The 22,120-nt window shown below is 36.5% G+C and overlaps 2 long non-coding RNA genes across 2 annotated transcripts; one reads left to right on the forward strand and one right to left on the reverse strand.

Moving 5' to 3' along the window:
* Positions 1-14,316: 14,316 nt before the first annotated feature.
* LOC128021910 (uncharacterized) lies at positions 14,317-16,041 on the forward strand. Its single transcript, XR_008185810.1, has 4 exons — positions 14,317-14,421; positions 14,540-14,624; positions 15,139-15,257; positions 15,378-16,041. It is a non-coding gene; the product is annotated as an uncharacterized LOC128021910 (long non-coding RNA).
* Positions 16,042-17,337: 1,296 nt separating this feature from the next.
* Positions 17,338-20,244, reverse strand: LOC128022794 (uncharacterized). Its single transcript, XR_008186010.1, has 3 exons — positions 20,138-20,244; positions 19,260-19,359; positions 17,338-18,528 (listed from the first exon to the last, which is right to left on the reverse strand). It is a non-coding gene; the product is annotated as an uncharacterized LOC128022794 (long non-coding RNA).
* Positions 20,245-22,120: the final 1,876 nt, after the last annotated feature.

Genomic DNA, 22,120 nt, shown 5'->3' on the forward strand with positions numbered 1-22,120 from the left:
TCAGCTCCACCATTCATCATTGGTTTTCTAATCTCAGCGAGTTCCTTCACAGACTCTAACCTATAACCTAAACTTGAATTCTGAACTCTAATTGGTACTTTTGTTCACCCTTGCTGAGCGTTACCTTTTCCAGGGGTTGGATCGAACTTTCAGAAAGGACGCTGTTCATTGTGCCTTTATCTCTGTATGTCTTTCTCAGGGCTCTGGTGGCTTGTGAAGTGTCGAATGAGGTTTTCTCTCTACGAGACAGCCCTGTATGCCATGCTCGCCCTGGGCCTGCCCAGACGTCTTCCAGGCTTCAAAGCCCCTTCAGACTCCAACCGTCTGCTTTGTGAGCTATGATGAATGTATCAGACCCACTGTGATTCCAGTGTTGAGCCTTGGGAGACAGGGTCGAGTGCCATCTCAAATTCTCATTACTGAAGCCCAGGATACTGCCAGCCCTCTCCAGGGATGGTCCGGGGTATTTTTAGGTCTGTTTCTATTGGGAAAAGCTCATCCTATTCTCGTTTCAATTGGTCAACTGAAAGTCCAGGACTGTGAACAATTTCTATGTTATTTATTTTCCTGCACAGGTGTGTGTTTGTGTCTGTCTGCATATGGTTATCTACAGGTCCATCTAAAAAAGCTTTGTTGCGTCTGGACATTCTCCCGGAAAGCCGCTAAATCCTGATGCAGACATCGAATGTCTGCTTGCCATCCCGAGAGGCCGCCGTGCTCTGAGGATGAACCTGATACACGGTCTGACCCAACATCACTTTTGGTTTAAAAATCAATATTTGAAGACAATTTCTGTACCACTCCCAAGTGGCTGTGGCCTGCTATTGCAGATCCAGCCGGTCACCGAGAGAAGAAAAATGAGATGAGAATCACCAATAGGTCAGTAATATTTCAAACAACAGCTGCACCGCATTTGTAGACGTATTCGAGTGGTATTGGCAGAACAAACGCACATGCGAGTCTGTAATCCGTGAATACTGTATATGTACACCCACTGTTTTCTATACCTCTAAGTGCTTTAAACAGCCTGGGAGGAGATGTGCCATGCACAACCCACATCTTCGATTGGTGGATCAATGTTCTGCTCTGCCGGGTGACTTAACCCTCAGGACGAGCCTCTCATGAAAATAAAGCAAAAGAGTACGCCAATGAGTGTAAGATTGCAGGCAGATTTCATAAGAGCGTTTACTGTTTGTGCTCAAATCTCTTCCATGTCCCAGGAGCCCACTTAAACACTGGCTCGCTCCGTGGGGTGGCACGTACCCAGCATTCTCCTCAGCAATGAAAAGAAACAAAACCTAAAGCAAAGATAAACATAAGCAGTTCTATTTCTATTCTGACTCTCATCTGTTGTCGAGTTCAGTTTATATTGGCTCAGAGTGAAAATTTCTTACGGCTGGGGTGGAAAGTGAATTGAAGCCTTGACATAAACAATTGATTATCATGTGTTTTGAGGGAGACGTTGGAAACACCTGGGCTGGGGAACGTTTGTTACACAACTGAGCACACAAGCTGAATCGTCCCCCGAACTCCGAATGAATTTGAATGACATTCCACTTCATATCCAGTTCTCAAGAATTCTCTGTTGGCACCGCTGTCACAATACAATTTGTCAAAGTGCTACAAAGCATAAATAATCTATGATGTAAAATGCTTAGATTGAATAATTTATGGACACTAGACTATGAAATAATGAAAAGTAAGTATGAAAAGCAAATGACATCTCATCTAGTCTTTGAATTAGAGTGATGTGCCGCTTGGTTTGACAGCTGAAATTAATTGCAGCATATGACTACCAGCTACAAAGAATTATTGCTGTTCCGGGCATTTGAAAGGAGATATAAAACCTGGATTTTGAGGAGATGTGGGAAGGCTTTTTCAGAGTCAAATGACATCGCAGTTCTGAAGACAATGTTTCTTTAAGTAATAAAGCTTGTATATTTAAAGAAAATGATCCTGGGTTAACTAAGGCTAAGCACTGCAAGAAAAGAACTGCAAAATCTCTAAATTTAGGTGTTAACAAGAAATGAATCATTTTATGTGTGAAAATGGGTAAAAATGTAAGGCACAGGGCACATTACACATTTCATCATGTGGGAAGTTGTGGCCTAATGGTTAGAGAGTCGGACTGGCAATCGAAAGGTTGTGAGTTCGAGTCTCAGGCTGGCAGGAATTGTGGGTGGGGGGAGTGCATGTACAGTTCTCTCTCCACCTCCAATACAACGACTTAGGTGTCCTTGAGCAAGGCATCGAACCCCCAACTGCTCCCCGGGCGCCGCAGCATAAATGGCTGCCCACTGCTCCAGGTGTGTGTTCACTGCTCTGTGTGTGTGCACTTCGGACGGGTTAAAAGCAGAGCACAAATTCTGAGTATGGGTCACCATGGCTGAATGTCATGTCACTTTCATGTATTTTATGTATGTTAATGCACTTATTCACAGTAATGGATTTATACATGTATAATCAACTCAAGCAAGTTTGATTTAATACATACTTATTTGTATAGAACTTTTTATTATACACATTGCTTCAAAGCAGCCTTAGAAAGAACTGAGCAGTTTTACAGTATATGTTTATTCAGAGTTGGCATTATCAAAAATCGTCTCAAGGGATTGTGAAATCCTACTTACAGGTGTTGGGTCATCTGAGGTCTTCATACATGTGACGTAATCATATTTAGGAATTTGCACTTTTCACAAAGACACAAAGAACAGGGAAAGACTTGCAAAATACTCTCTCGCAAGGGACAGTTTTTAAGAGCACATAGCTGTTGAGACAAACTGTGACCCTGAAACTATTAGCTTTGTTTGTCTCTTCGTGCTACAATAATCCAAATCTGTTATCTCCCGAAACCAATTAACCACACTAGCATTCTATGTTGACCCCAGCGTTTGCTCTGGATATGGGGTTCAGTAACATCCTGGATTCATTATCCTCAGATATCACCCTGCTTTTCACTAATACGTGCCAAGGGAGGTGCCAATGTGACCGAGCCTGATAACATAGACGCCTGTGGGCACTCACTTTAACTCATGGCCAGGGTTCCGGTGCTGGAGGCACATTGTCATGGCACAGCAAGTGTGTCAAACGGGATTGAAGCTGCAGATATTGCGACAGTTCTTACATCTGTATGCTGTAAGAGGATGAGCCACTGTAATGGAGGAACCCTGAGAGAGAAACAGAGCCTGGCACGTGGCATGAGTGTTTATATGCCACATATAGCCGTGCACAATGTTTTGCTTGAGTTTCTTCTATATATGCATGACGATACAGGATATTGACACATATACTGTGTGTAAATGGATCAAAATGTGCTTGTCAGTGATAAAACTCATGCATGTGTGATTACGCCATTCAGTTGTGTGTCTTGGTATACGTACATCCACGCAAACGTGTAAGTGATATCACCTCTGAGGCTTGTAACCAAGCTGCTCTTTCAGTCGCTCTTCCTTCCGTTGGTTTTGTGACAAGATGGACAGATTTCTCATTGTCACATACTGCATAGAAACAGACTGCCAAATCACACTTCATAAATCACAAACACACTCAATATACGCAGAGACTCCATTAAACATCTTATAAAACCTTTGGAAAATGATGTAATACGATATGATTGGCTAGGAAAATCACGTTGCCCAACAAAGCCTGGGAGTCTGTCTTTTTAAAAAGTTATTTAAAGAACTTTGCCCCCAAAGATTTTGGAAATATGATTTACTGTCGTTCTTAATTAATGTCAAGGAGGCAGCGTGCAGGATAAGATTTAGAAACCGCAGTTAGCAAACGACCCATGGCAACGTTTGGGTATAGTGCTAAACAACTGCTTGGTTTTCTCTGGCACAGAACAAGTGTTGACATATTTGTTGTTAGTGGTGTTTTTTCCCCCTTAAATATCTATCATACATAATTCATCATTCATGCCCGGAATACAGGATTTGTAACCGTTTAAAGATTAATAGTTTGTTTACTTGACAAATTGTGTCTGATTTCATGGGTGGAAGAGGGGAAAGGCATAGACATTTTATGGAGTTTGGAGCATAAAATGAACATATTTCTGTCCAAAATGAAACAATTAATTTCGCCTTTAAATTACTTACAAGCATCTTGAGCCTTCTTTTTTTCTCTCCTTGTTTTCTTCCCATTTTCTAATGTACTGCCCAAATGCATTCTTTCTTTCTTCACTGCTTTCTTCTTTTACTTCAATTTCCTGTTCCTTATTGTAATTGCTTAATTTCTTTGACTTTTTCTTACCTTTCTATCAATACTTTAGTTTTTCCTTAAGGCGGGCGTACACGGTGCGATTTTTGCTGTCGTACGAGTTCGCGAATGCGATTTTTTGTGGAAATCGCGTATTCTCGTATGGTCGCGGCTCGTATCATTTGCGATGAATTACGAGCCGAGCAGACTGGCTTACGAGCACTTCCCGACCTCCCGATCACTTTTAAACATGTCTAAAAAGTTTGTGAGCTATCGGTTTGAATTCGTGCCATTTGTGCGGTTGAACGAGCCGATTTGTTGATTTATCTGAAGTTGACCAATCACCAACTAGTCTGCCAGGAACAGCGAGCGCTGTATGATGTTTCTAGCAACGTATTCCAATGCCTTTTTAGTTCTCTCTCTCTCTCTCTCTCTCTCTCACACACACACACGCATATGTAGTTTACAGGGACTCTCCATAGACGTAACGGTATTCTATACTGTATATCCCAATACACTCACTACCTCTATCCATCACGAAAAATGCATGTTTAAAATTTCTATTAAACACCGTGAAGTATTTTTTAAAGCCATTTGGTTTACGAGGGCACAGTAATTGTCCTCACAAACCATGTTTACATTTTAATGTAATATACCCATTTCAGATATTTATAAACCATATACAAGAACACACACACACACACACAGGGTGACCAAACGTCCCGGTTTCCTATTGCTGAAAAATAAACTGTACGTGTAGGAAACAGTCACGGCTCGTATCAATGTTTTATTTGCAGTTATGAGAGAGGGAGAGCAGTTATATTAGGCTCGTTCCACTTGCACCGCTGCACGCACAGAATGATCACCTGTATGACATCAAAGTACCGCGAGAGCGATTCGAATGCATTGGATATGTGTGCTCTCTTATCGCTCTCGCGGTACTTTAATGTCATACAGTGATCCTTCTGTGCGTGCAGCGCTGTTTCAAGTTGAACGCATCTATCAACTTCGTGCAATTGCTTCTGGAATTCGCAGGTTGTAAAATCGTGTCGTATATCATCTCGTCCGTACGATTTTCAGATAAACTCACTCATGCCGTGTGCGTGGACATACGATCTTCCGACCATCCGAATTCGCACCATGTACGCCCGCCTTTACTTACATTTTTCTTCTTTATGGTCATCCACTCTTATTTACTCACCATTTTCCCATCTTTCCTTCCATCGGTTGGATTCTCCATTTCCTTTTCGTTCCATACCTTGAGTCTTTTCCATTTTTCTTTAATATTTTTTTTTTCTTCAAAATTTTCCTTTCCATTTCCATCCTTACTCTTCTCTTTATTAAGGAATTTGAAGTAGAACCTTTTTCATTCTTTACCTTCCATCACTTCCTTCTTTATTCCCAACTCCCTGCTGTCACAATCTGTGATGACGAGAAATAAACAAAAAAAATTGAATCCAAGAAACACATGAACATAAGAAAGTAGACCCAACAGAGGCAGACTAGGACTTAAGTACATAGGGAAATGAGGATAATTATCTAAACACAGCTGGAAACAAATGAAGAACTAATCAGGGAACCTAATGGAAACAGGAAGGAACAAATAAGGAAGCACAGGAAGAGAAACAGGGACAAAACAATTCTTCAATTTATATGTATATATATATATATATATATATATATATATATATATATATATATATATATATATATATATATATATATATATATATACATTTACATAACGACACCCAGATGTTCACCCAAAGAAAGAAGGCATAACTTTTATTCTCACTGTTTCTGCTGGTGCCATGTCATGGAGACGCTGTGTTTTTCATTGTAAAAGCGAATCTACTTTCTTTGGTCTTCCAAAAGAGGACACAACTAGAAATCAGTGGTTAAGTTGTATTTACAACACTGTTCCAGAACAGTTCAACCCAAATATGTGTGCAATGCATTTTACGGAGGATGAGGACTCTTTCCTGTGAAAGTAGTCTGCAACGTGATGTTTTATTAACCCATTTCTGGATGAACACGTGACGTGAACATAATCAACACGTCTAATTCACTATCAATAACCACACCATCCATCCAACCACCTTGAGAAAGAACCACGCACAGATAATCAACGCGGCAAATCACCATCAGTAATCACATCCTCTAACCACCACGAGAGAGAACCAATATAAATAATCATAGCAGCCTTAACTTCATTCTCTAGTCTTTCAGCATCCTTCCACCATCCCGACTCCTCACCGTCGACCCATCTGCTTCTGATTCACTGTATGTACAGTAAGTATGTTTAGATATATAAATGATTTGCCACTGATGATTCAAACGCAAGTTTTGAGCAGATCACAAATGCAAACATGGTATTATGTTTATGCGTATCACGCAATACGCAATGCAACACAACGCGTAATAAGACAGTGTAAGTCATCATAATCAGTATTTATGTCCCCACTGGATGCAACAAATGTCTCGTTTGTAATGGGTTTTTAATGTTTTTGTCTTGTCTTGAGAAGACACGTCATCAGAGTATGGTGAGGGGCATAACATTTCCGTCACACACTTGAGGCATTCATCCAATCACAACGCACTGGATAGCTGGCCAATCAGAGCACATCTCGCTTTTCAGACCAATGAGCTTTGTAAAAAACAATGCATTTCAGAAGGCGGGGCATAGAGGAGAAACAATAATGTACAGTTTTTTAAAACTTAAACCGTATAAACAATTCATTACACCAAATAATGTTCTTTTTAGCAACATCATATAACATCATATCTTTTCCTTTCTTACGTTTCTCCCTTTTTATTTCCTTCCTTATTTACTCTTTCCTTCCTTTTCTTTCCTACCATGCTTCCTTCAGTACTTTTTATACTTCCATCAACACTTTAGTTATTCTATATTAATATACTTACTTTATTACTACCATATTTCCTCCTTCTGTTTAGACCCTCCCTTTTCATGTCCGTTTTTCCATTCTCCTTTCTGCCTGTCAGTTCCTCCGTCCAGTTTTTAATTTCTCTCCTTATCATCCTTCCTTTTTTAATTTCCTTTCTTGAATTTTTCTTTCTGTCTTTTCTCTTAGCATGCTTCTTTCATTTTATTCCTACTCTTGCTTCCTCCATCTGTCCTTTCCCCCTTTTTCTTCTTCAATTTAATATTTTCCTTATTTCTTTGTCTTCCTTAAATTTCTTTCAAAAAATGTTCATAGTGAAAAAGAGAGAGAGTGGGGATGTGAGAGAGGCAGATTACAGATGTCTTCCATTATTTGCCTGGCTGTATTTTAAATCGAAATACAGACTTCCATCTCCCTTTCTGTTGCTCTGTATTAATTATTGCATGTTTCATAATCATAGACATTTGCGTCTATCTCATAAATGTGTCTCACACTAGTTATTCATGACATTTTCTGCCACAGTTCTCATTTCACTAGAGAGTTATTCCAGGGACTGTGTTCTGTGTGTATGTGTTTGCGAGGGGATACTTGTCTGTGCCTTTTCAATCTTTAAAGGTGTCGGCAGGCTTGTCACGTTTAATATCTTCCAGCAGAAGAAGTGTATTTAAGATCGCGGGGCGTGATCGAGATAAAGACAGTGTAGTGGATACAGTGTCAGAGTGCACAGGATTGGAGACGTGATTTACAGACTCTGTGTGCACTTACATAAATGAACAGCTGATCGACTGAACAAAACATGGCATGCAGTCATGTCTCCTCAGAGGTCACAGTGGTTTAAGGGTGAGGAAGTGGACCAGTGATGGTTTCCATGTTAGCGAAAATCTCATTTACCTCAACACATAAACATTGCATTAATTTGCCTTAAACCACTAGGCATCATCAAATCCAAAAGAATTCTTACTTTTGTGCAACAAAAATTACATATATCCCTATGAATGTATTTTACACACAATGACAGTTCATAATGGCTTTGCAGTTCATCTCCAACATAGTCAAATATTACACCAAACAAGCTCTACAAAAGTAATCTATCCAACTTGTGCACTATTTGTCTGAATCTTCTAGACCCATACGATGTATTTATATGAGCACTAGACTGATTTTGAGATACAGTTCATTTATAATATTGCCCTCCAGGGAGCTGTTAACTTCAGAACTGCTGCAACAATCACTGAGTCACTGAATTGATTTGATCATCAACCAGGTTCAGTTCTCACTTCAGCCTGCAAAAGTTTTCTTTGGGAATTAGAAATACAAGACTATTAAACACATTGAAATTTATATTGCAGTATTTCTACACATTGCACTTTAAATTGCAATGAATACTCACATGCTAGCTATGATATTTCATTGTCAGATATCCCTTATAATACTGTGAAGATTAAATTAAATGGCATATTACAGAAGGACCTGTTAAAATATTCATAAGTTCATCTGGGTTGAAAACATGACATCAGTGAGCTGTCAAACGAGAAGAAAGAAAAAGAAAGACAGAAAGAAAGGCCACTGGCAGACATTGCTTAAAATATATTTTGTCTGATAAATAATTTGGGTTCATTCTTAATGTGTTTGATTTTTAGATATATTTCATATTAAATAATTTTCACTTAAAATGAAGCTATTTCCAAAATAATAATAATAAAAAATAACATGATTTGTGTCCGTATTTTTTGTGCATGTCTTCAGTGAGCAGATCATGGACAACACGCTGATCAAACACGTTTACTGTGACTGTACTTCAGGCTTCTGAAGTCTTCCACTTCTGAACTGTAATAAGTTCTTTCCTTTTTTCCCTGGTGCTGACAAAGACATGCTCCAATCCCACAAAACCCCGGATTTCTTTTGGCTGTGTTCCCAGCTTGTGACATTCAGACAGGGATAGATGGAGTGTGTGGGTATGTGTGTGTTGTGCACAGACTCTGCCTGACTCTCTGCCACCTGCGAGCTGCCTGTGAATGCCAAGGTGCCTCAGGGCATTCGCCGGCACACCACTAATTCACATGTTTCCCATCCTGCCCCTGTGCCCCCTTTCATTACCACTGACTAAGGCCTGGGGAAGGGGTCTCTCTCCATCTCCTCCTCGCTCACTCACTCTCCCTCTCATCTCATCTCCCTCACTCCCTCAGGAGGAGACCACTGCATGCCGATGTGTCAGGAGCACAACACTAGTCATCATCCATCTGTGGAGTGCCGTCTGCTGTCACCCCGTCGAGACCTTTGACTGTCTCCAGGAGTTATAAGGCAAGGGCAGCAACTGAGGGTGAGTCCCTGCTCTGTCAGGGGCCCGGAGCGCTAAGGCGAATGTGTCAGCAGAAGGAGGGGTGGGTCACAGACACCATGTTGACATTCTGACCTACAGAGATTTCTCAGCTCAGGGTTAGAGTTGTTAGAAACATGCAAAGTTTCAGTTAATCAGACTTTCTTTTTCTCTACAGCTGTTTCCAGCGTGCTTTAGCGTCAGTTTGGTCTCGTCATTAGTATTCATATCGAACACTGACATGCCTGGCTTTTTGTATGTTGACAAAATGGGTGTATTGAAAGCATCTTAAACATACTTAATTACTAAATTACTTAATATGCACAGCATTTGAAACAAAAACATATGAGTGAATCCTTCATATTTATATTGTAAATAAATATATTTGTATAGTTCATTTTTACTTTTATAAAGATATTTTTGAGCCCATATCCCCAAAACAAAACTGTGTCTCATATTCAATTAGAAATTCCATTTCCTGTTTCACGTAAATAATATAGGCTATTTTCAATTCAAAATAAAGCTTTTTATTTTATTTTAATTATTACTAGATAGTAATGTTGGTGACATCATAAAACAAGTTGGTTAATGGTCACACACAAGTTGGGATCAATTCTCACTATTACCTAATTATTAACTATAACTACAATGAAATAATCAACTCAATAAACCCATCCTTTGCTGCTTATTAATAGTTAGTAAGGTAGCTGTTAAGTTTAGGTATGGGGTAGAATTAAGGGATCTTAATTGTGGCCATGCAGAATAAGACATTAATAAGTTGGGCTTTATAAATAATAAATATGCACTATGCAGTAGTACAGTAGTAACATGCATTTATTATAATAAACAACTTAATAGTTATAATTGATCCCTAAACTAAAGTTCTACCAATAAGCTATTTTATATATATATATATATATATATATATATATATATATATATATATATATATATATATATATATATATTTTTTTTTTTTTTTTTTTTTGTCAAACATTACTTTCCTTGCACTGTGTTACTATTAAACCTGAAGCATCACAATATCTATCATGGTAACTTTACTGTTTTCTATGTTTATGCAAATGTACTAGACTATGTACAAAAAGTGAAATATGTTCCCTAGGTGACAGGTGGCTGGAGGAGTGGGAAAATGGGAAGTCTTAGTAATGGATATTTCAGAGATGGAGCACGTTATAACATTTTACTGAACACTTACAAAGACAAAATATTTTGTTTGGAATAACGTGTACTTAATAATTCACAGTAAAACCAGGTTGTGTAATAAGAATGCAAATAGGGGCAATTTTCGTTTTATGGGGAATTTAAATTTTAAATGCCCTCTTACCCTCCAGATGTTAGCCGGTGTCTCACTGTTTGCCACACACTTTAGATGGCAGATCCAAACTTGTTTACTCATCAGGCTCTATTGGCCTATCACACCCAGATTTCACACTGCGCTGGAAATGACATGTTACCCAGCAGGCTGCAGTATTCCAGTCTCGCCGGTCTCTCAGCAGCCTAGAGACATTATAATGGGCTTCACATCTACACATAATAACCTCCTTTCAGTCAGGGACATATCAAACCAATTTCCAAAAAATACTAATTGTCATGCAGATTGCCTATTACTGCTAGAGGTAATTATGAAATTTTGGAAATTATGGTTTTGCCATTGCACACAATTTTAGAGAATGAAACCTAGGGAGGCTTATGGTTAACTTTCACAAGTGGTTATCTAAAATGATATCCTTCATAGAGAGTGGCAGTGACAATCAGTTTATTTAGACAGTCTATTATGTAAAGTGTGTGTGTGCAGATTATCAGACCACAGTGGAAAGCAATCACATCCGAGTGAAACCCCAGCAGGGATGAATCATATCGTTTGTGAAAAATAGAGCTGCTATTTAAATAAATAAGTGTCAGATTAAGAGGTTAGAAGAGTGGGATCAATTAGGTCTCAAGATCCATTAGTGACACTTTCATTATATTAGGAACAATGCTATAATAATAACATTGTCGATAATTAATAGCCTTTTAATGCAACAAAAGCATTGGGAGCACAGTCATCAGCTAATACGATATTGCTGAGTTGATATCATTAGCAATTCCATATTGTAATATACAGTGCTAACAAACTGTGAGTAGTAATAGTGTCCAACGGCATGCTATGATGTGTCAGGACAGTCAAGCATGTCACTGCATACTAATCAGTTGATTAGCTAATTAGTCTTGAATAAAGAATTTCATTGCATGTAATCCAAGTTGACAAAATACAATACATGAAACATCTAAACAAGGAAAAACAGTTTTTCTCATATTCTATTCTATTCTATTCTATTCTATTCTATTCTATTCTATTCTATTCTATTCTATTCTATTCAGATTCTGAAGTCAATGTTAGGCTGTTACCTAGAGGGCAGATTTGACATGTTGTTGAGGCGGAGATAGAACTAGAAAGAGCTGATCTACCTCCAGCGATTATATTGGCATGAATTTCAGTTAACACTGAGATCTACAATTAAACTTTGAGAAAACAGACAGGAGGCAATATTCAGCAGGAGAAATGGGTCTAGCATTAAATGCTGTGTCCCACATAAAAAAACAAATGTCATGTTCTGTACTTGTTATAATTTGAAAACAATATTACAAATGTCACAAATCTTGTTAGCTTAAAGTCTTTATTTGTTCATTTATTTTAAAATCTTCAGCAGGACTAGAGCTTTTATTGGTTTGCAGACCTTTTTTCTTCTTTTTTTTAATTAAACAAGTGTTTTGCATTTTTTAAAATGTATATAATTAATTTGTAACTGATTGCACAGATAAATATATATATATATTATATATATATAATTTTTTATAAATTGTTCGACAAATTGTATTTTTATATTCATTTGGTCTGTGGGTGGTTAACGTTTTATGTACTGTAAAAAGTCTTATGACATGGATAGCAATCTCTTCTTTTTTGTGATGTACATTCAAATATAACAACCCATTCTCACTCCAAATGCGTCAAAAACCGAAGCATGGTCAAGCGCCCCTAGCGTCACTTTTATGACGCCAAATGTGCCTCTCGGCGTCGACTATCGAAGCACTACGACCTTCATTGCTTTCAGTGGGAAACTTTCGGCGTCAGAATTCGACACGAGGACATGAGATGTTTATCGCTATGAAATCACGTTCAAGAAGTCTCATTCAGCACACATCGCGCGATACTTGCTATCAGTTCCACAGTTTGGGTGAGTAGTCGTATATACGCTCTTTTAATGCCTTTTATCAAATGTATTCTGTCTTCTTTATTAATCAGATTAGTGCCATATGTTTAATCGCTGTATTATTTCGGTCATCCGCGGCTGTCTTTGAGTTTCATTGCGTTTAAATAAATGAACACAGCTGCTAATTAGTGTGATTAAACTCTATCTGTCACGTGACGTGCCATAGACCTTCGATCCGTTTTATATTATTATTAATTTCAGGATCAATGATGTAAGTTGTATTTGTAGTAAAATCATGGTAATCACGACACAATAGTAATAAATGAAATGTGAAGTTAAAACACAGTAAATGGGACATTAGTAACTGTAACTGTAGTTTTACTATGATATATTAATAATCAATACAACAATACAATAATCACCAAACCAGCTATGTTTGTATCACTGTAATGTTAGTGTTTTTATGTGCTTTTATATGACAGATATCACAGTAATCATGTGTTCTGTACCATGCTTTTAATACCTTTTAATGTGAATCCAAAAAAAAAAAAAAAATCAAATTAAAAATAAATAATAAAACATGTATTTTTCCATCTTGCAGTTCATTCATATCAGTTTATATATATATATATATATATATATATATATATATATATATATATATATATATATATATATATATATATTTATTTGTATATATATATATATATATATATATATATATATATATATATATATATATATAAATATTTTGCTCACAGATCATTATTAACATTCTGTATATAATTCAATTTTATTTTCTCTCCCCTTTTTTATTATTTTTATTTTTAGCTGAAAAGACGTAAAGGCAGTCAGCCCAGTGGTGTTTCTGGAGAGGGATTCCTTCAGAAATGGAGAAGACAGAAAGCTGCGGAGGCAGATATTTGCAGCAGTAAGTCTGTGATAGTTTGTCTCTTTTATCAAAAATTCCTGCTGTTATAATTTGTACAGCATTTGTTGTTTCTTAAACTGTTGCACTGTCCAAATACCCACACTTGCCATCTTTGCACTTGACCACTTGATTACTTATTTGACGTCTTTCCTGTATTTGGCCTAGTGTTCGAGTGAGCATGATGACCACGAGTGTGTGTCGAACTTTTCATGACCTGATGACTGTGTTTCCCAATCCTGATCCTGGAGAACCCCAGCACTGCACGGTTTTGGCGTCTCTCTTATCTGACAAACACACTTTTGAGGTCTTGGAGTCTTCACTGATGAGCTGATGAGTTGAATCAGGTGTGTTTGATCAGGGAGACATCTCAAATGTGCAGTGTTGGGGTTCTCCAGGACCAGGATTGGGAGCCACTGCCTTATGGGACACTTATGTGTTTAAAGAGATTTTTAATATCTAATTATCAATATTTCACATACTGTACTAAACACATCACAGTCTTAATAATCCAGTTTAACACTTGTATGATATTGTACAAGCCCCAGGACGGTCTCATCTGACACTATCAAAAGAATTCATATGACTATAGCTTGTTATTAATTACTTGCTTTCAATAATGGATTCATTTAACATTTAATTATACAGCATCTTTACAGAGGTGTAATGTTCAAGCTGCACGTAATTAATAATATGTACTTCCTTTTGTCTTACAGGATTTTTTCCAGATAATGCTGTTCTTCTTTTTCAGGTCTAAAATATTGAGCTCAACAGCTATTTTAAGAGCCAACCCTCACAAACCTTCCTAAAACCTAAAAGAGCTATTACTGAGTCTCAGCGAATCTTGCCATGATCAGCTCTTCCCAGGTACATTTGTTTACTCCAAAAATGCTCTGGTCTGAATCTTACTTTAAATTAACTTAATTATGTTTAATGAGCAATATTAATTGCACAGAGAGTAAGTAGAGATTATCTTGTTTCACAGAAGAGAAGGAAGACCAAGGAAATGATTTGCTCAGGATGAGAAATGAAGATGGCCATCTTGTGCTCAAACAAACAGAAGTCCTCTGGTATGTGTGTGTTGAAGCAATGCTGTGTTATACAACATTTTATGATGATCTCTCACAGAACTGGTCATGTCAGCCTTGATTTCGTTTTATACTATTACAATTACAGCATGTTAGCAAAGTGTGACTGGACATTTTTAATATTATGTTTTTAAAAACACACCACCTGTTTTAAAAGCAGACAAGTATCATGAAATTGGTTTAGTTGATATAAACACCAATTGACATTATTTCATTGTTTTGTAAATGTTATGTTATAAATTGTGAATTGATAGTTGATTGGTTTGAAGCCAGGTCTTACACTGCACAGACTAAAACACATTTGTGAGAGAAGTCAGGAACTTTGGAGAAAGATTCTAGAGGAAAAAAAACACATTTACTGCAACATTAGATCAGTTCTAGAGTCTCTAAGAACTACACATGCTAATGCAGTCTCATGAGCAAGACCTTTGCTTCTGTAACTTTTTCTTAATTCTTGGAGAATGACATATTTATTGCAGTATTTTTATTTGTACAGATGATCTCATCAGCCAAATGAGAGGTTTTGACCAAGTGATGCTCTTGAAAGGAGTGGATGTGGTAAATTGTCTTCAGAGAAAAAGCTTCTCAAAAGGTCTTAAAACAGCTTGAAGAATGGTAAGTGTACAGTACTACAAGGGTCATAGTTGCTCACCCTGCTAAAACCACACAGAACATAAGCTGCGCTCTCTGTCCATTAAACAACTTCTTCTGCATTGTTTGTTTCACTTTGACCAGGTCTGGGATGTTAGGACTGAGAGATCCTCTGGCTGAGAACAAGCTACACCACATCAGTGCTGGATATCAACCACAAACTGTTTCCAGACACGAGAGAAGAAGAACACGATGGGGAGATGAAACCAGTTTAGATTTGATGATGGGAATCATTATTTTCTGGAACAGTATCAAATGTCTTATATGTATCACATGATCTGTATCACAGTTGACTGGATGGGACTGTGTGACTTTTAAGGACATTTCATCACTCATCTGTGTGAACTGATTTATATATGAGGTTAATGTATCTTTGATGATAATTATTTTCATTGAATCTTATTTGTCTTGATGCTACTTTATCATCTTTATAGTCTATGCTTCAATAAAATGAAAATGGTGAATATTGTGTTCTGAAGATTCTTGGTAAATACATCATTTTACTAGGTAGGCTCATATGTGTTTATTTTAGACTTGGAAAAACGACATATTAATTATTGGGATTATTTTTTTATTTAAGACATAAACATTTTTGATCGGATTAATAACATCTGGGACATCAGTACACCAGAAAGTATTTTTTTATATTTTAGTAACAAATATGCACATTTTTTGTGAAATACAGGGAGTTACAAGATTAATTATTCTGCATTACAATATGGTTCCATGGGCTTTATTGTTACAAACACTTGAGGGATAACTGAGAATGTAGCGGGAATGATCAACGTGGATCTTGTACTGCATTAAAACCAAGAGCACGCACATTACTGATGTCCAGCACATGAGGAGCAAGATACGGGGGTGAGGAGGACATTTTTACACTGATTTCGGCTAATTAGTTATATATAATGCTAATATATATATATATATATATATATATATATATATATATATATATATATATATATATATATATAAATTAATATTCTTAGCACTGCATGAATTTGTCCTTGTGTAATAGTGAAGTATCACAATGTGTATACATTGTCCTTGATTACTGCTTTACAGTGGGGAATAGATAATGGCAAGTTGTTGCAGGTTCATCCATTATATTTCTTGCCATTTACTTCAAAAATCAAAGAAATAATCTATTATTTTCATTATTAAATCATTTCTTTCTAATTTTTCCATGTTTCATCAGATGGCCTCACAATGTCCTGTCAAAAGGTATAATAGCCATGATGAATAGAATAGAAAACAGAGGACTGTGAAAACTGTCAGATATAAATGTGACTCAGCTCAGTTTGTTGTTCATGATGAGGAGAATACATATATGTAGGTTTTACTGCCCTGCTACCCCCAGGGGCCCAGTTGCACCCCCCGGAAGAGCCCAAAACTGTACATTTCAAATGGCTGTAAATCAGAGTCCAATTAACATATCAAAGAGAAAATGGGCAGGATTATTACTTATGCTATGCTGATAAAATAATGTTGAGCTCAGTTTTCAGAAATAAGTGGAAAGCTGGCATAAAAGCATTTTAAATATTGCTCACTGTAAAATACCACATTTCAGCCTGCCTCTCAAATATATCACAGATGTTTGCACAATAAACATATTTAGATATCCAGTTTACCTTAAAATAAATAATTTATTTAGTTTCGTTAATAAAAAGTTTTAAACTACATTACCCACAAGCCTCCGTCGTTCTACCTATGGAAAGGCAACACTAGGGGGCTGTTTTTGTAGTTCATTGAAGTTATGCTTAGGGTTAGGATTAGGATCTCGCTAAAGATGTCATTTTTCTCAAGATAGCAACATTTCATTGTTGACTTAATATATTACTAATGTGATGATAGGAGCAAAACATACTTTTTAACATGATGCGCTGTTTAATATGGGTTAAAAGATAGTCCAACCACAGACTGTCCTGAAAAGTCATAGCCAATGACATCAAAGCTGAGCAGCAGCGACACACTTCCTTATCCATGTATGACAGATGTCTTTCGTTTTTCGGCTGAAGGGATAGATTCGGTTAACAATAGATTAAGCTTGCTACTTATTAGATTCTGTTTTATTAACGTCTTCACCTTCCTCCGTTGTTCAGCTTGACAAAAATTGGGCAATATTGATGTGCACATGCCCAGCAGTCGCAGTTGTATCCAACAGATAGATTCCTCTCATTAAATATAAGACACATTTTTAAGATTTGTATTTTTTTTTTTGACCAAAGACAAATATATTTACTAATCAAATGACGTGCTTCTAAAATTTACATTGTATATTACATTGTGTTTTAAAGTTAAAATTGTTCACATTTGTGTTTCTGTGATTTACCATTCTCTACCATTTGAACCCTAGGAATAAAAACAGAAATTATAAATTAATGAATGAATGAATGAACAAATAAATACATAAAGCATAATAAACATGCATATTTTTGTAAGGATCTTCCATTATTTATTGATATGTCAAACTCATTTAAAGACAACATGCTCAAATTACTACACTGCATCCTCTGTCACCAAGCTCGTTTTTGCCACCATAAAAAATAAAAAGGCAGTTATGTTGTAAACATTAACTATTTTCAGTATGCAAATGAAAATGCTTTTATTAAAAAACAAAACAGTAAATACAGTATGTCTTTCAGAGAACACTGGAAAAAGATCAATTTTATTAAAAAAATTAAATTGACCAAAATGTTATACAACACAATGTAAATGTTTCAAACTCACAAAAAAAACACCATGAAGACATGCATGTCAAGTGTGCAATATCATCTATAAAACTCAATCAGCACAGCATCAAATAAACACTGATTGTCTGAACAATGGAAGACAGAGAAAGTGTTCAGGAAAACAAACACCTGCTAGCTTTGACATAACATCATGAATTCACTTCATGACTGGAGCTAGGGGATGACTGTGTATGAATATCTCCTTTACTAAAACTCTTAATTAAAGTCTAAAAAGTTCACTGTATGAAGCTTGAAAAAGAGAACAAAATGCTTTATCAATACGAAACATACTATTTTTAACTATTGTTTTCATCACTGGTTCTGTAATGTATTCATTATGAGCTTATAAATAAAACAAAGTTACATCTTCTGCAAAAATCAAACCACTGCAAAGTCTAATCACTGATCCAGGGACCATATCTGTGTGTGTGGGGGATAAAGAGTTAACGAGGTGAGTCCTTGTGCATGATGGAGAACTGCAGCGTTATCCTCAAACAATCCTGTAAAACAGAAATATTACATTACATTCAACTTATACATTACACTGTGTTTTGTTTAGACCATAAAAGCAGCCTCTGTAAAGATGCTGTAAAATTAAATGTTAAATGAATCCATTATTGAAAGCAAGTAATTAATAACAAGCTATAGTCATATGAATTCTTTTGATAGTGTCAGATGAGACCGTCCTGGGGCTTGTACAATATCATACAAGTGTTAAACTGGATTATTAAGACTGTGATGTGTTTAGTACAGTATGTGAAATATTGATAATTAGATATTAAAAATCTCTTTAAACACATAAGTGTCCCATAAGGCAGTGGCTCCCAATCCTGGTCCTGGAGAACCCCAACACTGCACATTTGAGATGTCTCCCTGATCAAACACACCTGATTCAACTCATCAGCTCATCAGTGAAGACTCCAAGACCTCAAAAGTGTGTTTGTCAGATAAGAGAGACGCCAAAACCGTGCAGTGCTGGGGTTCTCCAGGATCAGGATTGGGAAACACAGTCATCAGGTCATGAAAAGTTCGACACACACTCGTGGTCATCATGCTCACTCGAACACTAGGCCAAATACAGGAAAGACTTCAAATAAGTAATCAAGTGGTCAAGTGCAAAGATGGCAAGTGTGGGTATTTGGACAGTGCAACAGTTTAAGAAACAACAAATGCTGTACAAATTATAACAGCAGGAATTTTTGATAAAAGAGACAAACTATCACAGACTTACTGCTGCAAATATCTGCCTCCGCAGCTTTCTGTCTTCTCCATTTCTGAAGGAATCCCTCTCCAGAAACACCACTGGGCTGACTGCCTTTACGTCTTTTCAGCTAAAAATAAAAATAATAAAAAAGGGGAGAGAAAATAAAATTGAATTATATACAGAATGTTAATAATGATCTGTGAGCAAAATATTTATATATATATATATATATATATATATATATATATATATACAAATATATATATATATATATATATATATATATATATATATATATATATATATATATATAAACTGATATGAATGAACTGCAAGATGGAAAAATACATGTTTTATTATTTATTTTTAATTTGATTTTTTTTTTTTTTTGGATTCACATTAAAAGGTATTAAAAGCATGGTACAGAACACATGATTACTGTGATATCTGTCATATAAAAGCACATAAAAACACTAACATTACAGTGATACAAACATAGCTGGTTTGGTGATTATTGTATTGTTGTATTGATTATTAATATATCATAGTAAAACTACAGTTACAGTTACTAATGTCCCATTTACTGTGTTTTAACTTCACATTTCATTTATTACTATTGTGTCGTGATTACCATGATTTTACTACAAATACAACTTACATCATTGATCCTGAAATTAATAATAATATAAAACGGATCGAAGGTCTATGGCACGTCACGTGACAGATAGAGTTTAATCACACTAATTAGCAGCTGTGTTCATTTATTTAAACGCAATGAAACTCAAAGACAGCCGCGGATGACCGAAATAATACAGCGATTAAACATATGGCACTAATCTGATTAATAAAGAAGACAGAATACATTTGATAAAAGGCATTAAAAGAGCGTATATATGACTACTCACCCAAACTGTGGAACTGATAGCAAGTATCGCGCGATGTGTGCTGAATGAGACTTCTTGAACGTGATTTCATAGCGATAAACATCTCATGTCCTCGTGTCGAATTCTGACGCCGAAAGTTTCCCACTGAAAGCAATGAAGGTCGTAGTGCTTCGATAGTCGACGCCGAGAGTCACATTTGGCGTCATAAAAGTGACGCTAGGGGCGCTTGACCATGCTTCGGTTTTTGACGCCTTTGGAGTGAGAATGGGTTGAATATAATGGGTTAATGAAATAAAAATGTAAGAAGGAGACTTGCAATTTCAGATGCAGATAAGAAAATTCACCTGATTCTAAGTTGAAGTAAAAACTATGCCATCAAAAGCACCAAACCCTGCCCCCAAACAAACTAATAAATTCATGCCATTAGTTGATCCAGTGTTTTGTTTGATGTTGCGGTCAGTGTCAGTAATTAGACACTACTCCTTTACTCATAGCTATTCACATGACGGATCCACACGGGTTACCTGAGATTTCATGCATGTGCATCAACAATACACATATGCTTGTGTTGGAATTAGTGCATGTGTGATGTGACATGCTGAATTTTAGACTTCACAAGAGCATGATGTGGCACTTATATTGAATAATGTGTCAACCTGTCAAAATGGGCCTTCCTTCCTCCACGATCTTTTATTCAGCTTCATCATGAGGAAGCACAGGGCTATAAAACTATTTCACCAATAGATAGAGGATGAGGAGGAAAATGAGTGCCAACTTGCCTGCTGAAATTTAAAGCGAGCTGCGATTTATTTCCTCAGATCAACTCAATTCAGCACTGTCCACCCAAAGTGCTCCTAACAACCTGGCACAAAGTTTGACTTTATCTTCTATTTAAGAAGACTTATTCTGCTAATACCCAGCACCCTTGAATATAAAACACATACTGACAACTGGGAACATATTCACAAAACATCTTAAGGCTAAAAGTAGCTCATATCTCACCAATTTAGGAAAAAAATCTTAAAAAATAATGTGTGTGTCAGTCTTAAATTTAGGATTCCTACATTTTTGTTCTAAGAGTATTTCACAAAGCATTTTAGCTCTAAAACTGTTAAAGGTTAGGAGTAGTGAAGAGGACACTTCTTCACTTATTCTACTTGATTTAAAGGTTGTTTATATGCATATTGACTAATTGTTTATGAGAAGCATACATGAAATAGACTGACAATTAGCTGAACATATACTTGTTTAATTAGTGACACTTAGCATGCATTTTAAAATCTTTATTTGAATGTGGCTACGTTTTTTTTTTTTTAAACCTTTATATATGGCAGCATCATGCTCTACAGTCTTTCTATGAATAAATCTTTGACAGAGACTATCAGCCAATCACTGTGTGCATAGTTAGTAAGCATGCTGACATCATCCATAGCAATGATGTCAACCCCGCCCTTACTCTTAGCTTAAGACTTTTTTTAAATTTTTTTGTTAAAGTTTGTCTCAGCAGCTTTGTGAATAGGTTTTAAAGCTGCAGTAGGGAACTTTTGACGCTCTAGCGGTTAATAAACAGAACTGCTTGCGTATTGCGGAAGAACATTGTAGCTTGAGCTACTTCTCTCTGTTTATGTCTATGAAGAATCACAAAGGTACTGGGTTACTCCGCTGCGGTACCCCCGAAACAATCTAAAATAGTCTGAATATAAACACTTATTATAGGTGCACCCTAGTGATTCAGGACAAGCTAAAATCACGGTTTGGAAAATGGATTCATGGTGTACTTGCTTATTATATACATTTTTCTACATTTTGAACACAAACAAAGTTACGGACCACAGCTCTGATTGGTTGTTTTTTACCGGGAGCGGATGAATTTCTGCAAATGGAAATAGGACCACTGGGAGGAGCCAGAGGAGCTTGATTTTTTCACAGATTATCTGTCTCATATTCTACTGTCAGGACATAATGACAGGTTTAACAAACATGTAAAAATATATATTTTTTACA

Source organism: Carassius gibelio, chromosome A11 (genome assembly GCF_023724105.1).
Source record: "Carassius gibelio isolate Cgi1373 ecotype wild population from Czech Republic chromosome A11, carGib1.2-hapl.c, whole genome shotgun sequence".
In the NCBI taxonomy this organism is placed as follows: Eukaryota; Metazoa; Chordata; class Actinopteri; order Cypriniformes; family Cyprinidae; genus Carassius; species Carassius gibelio.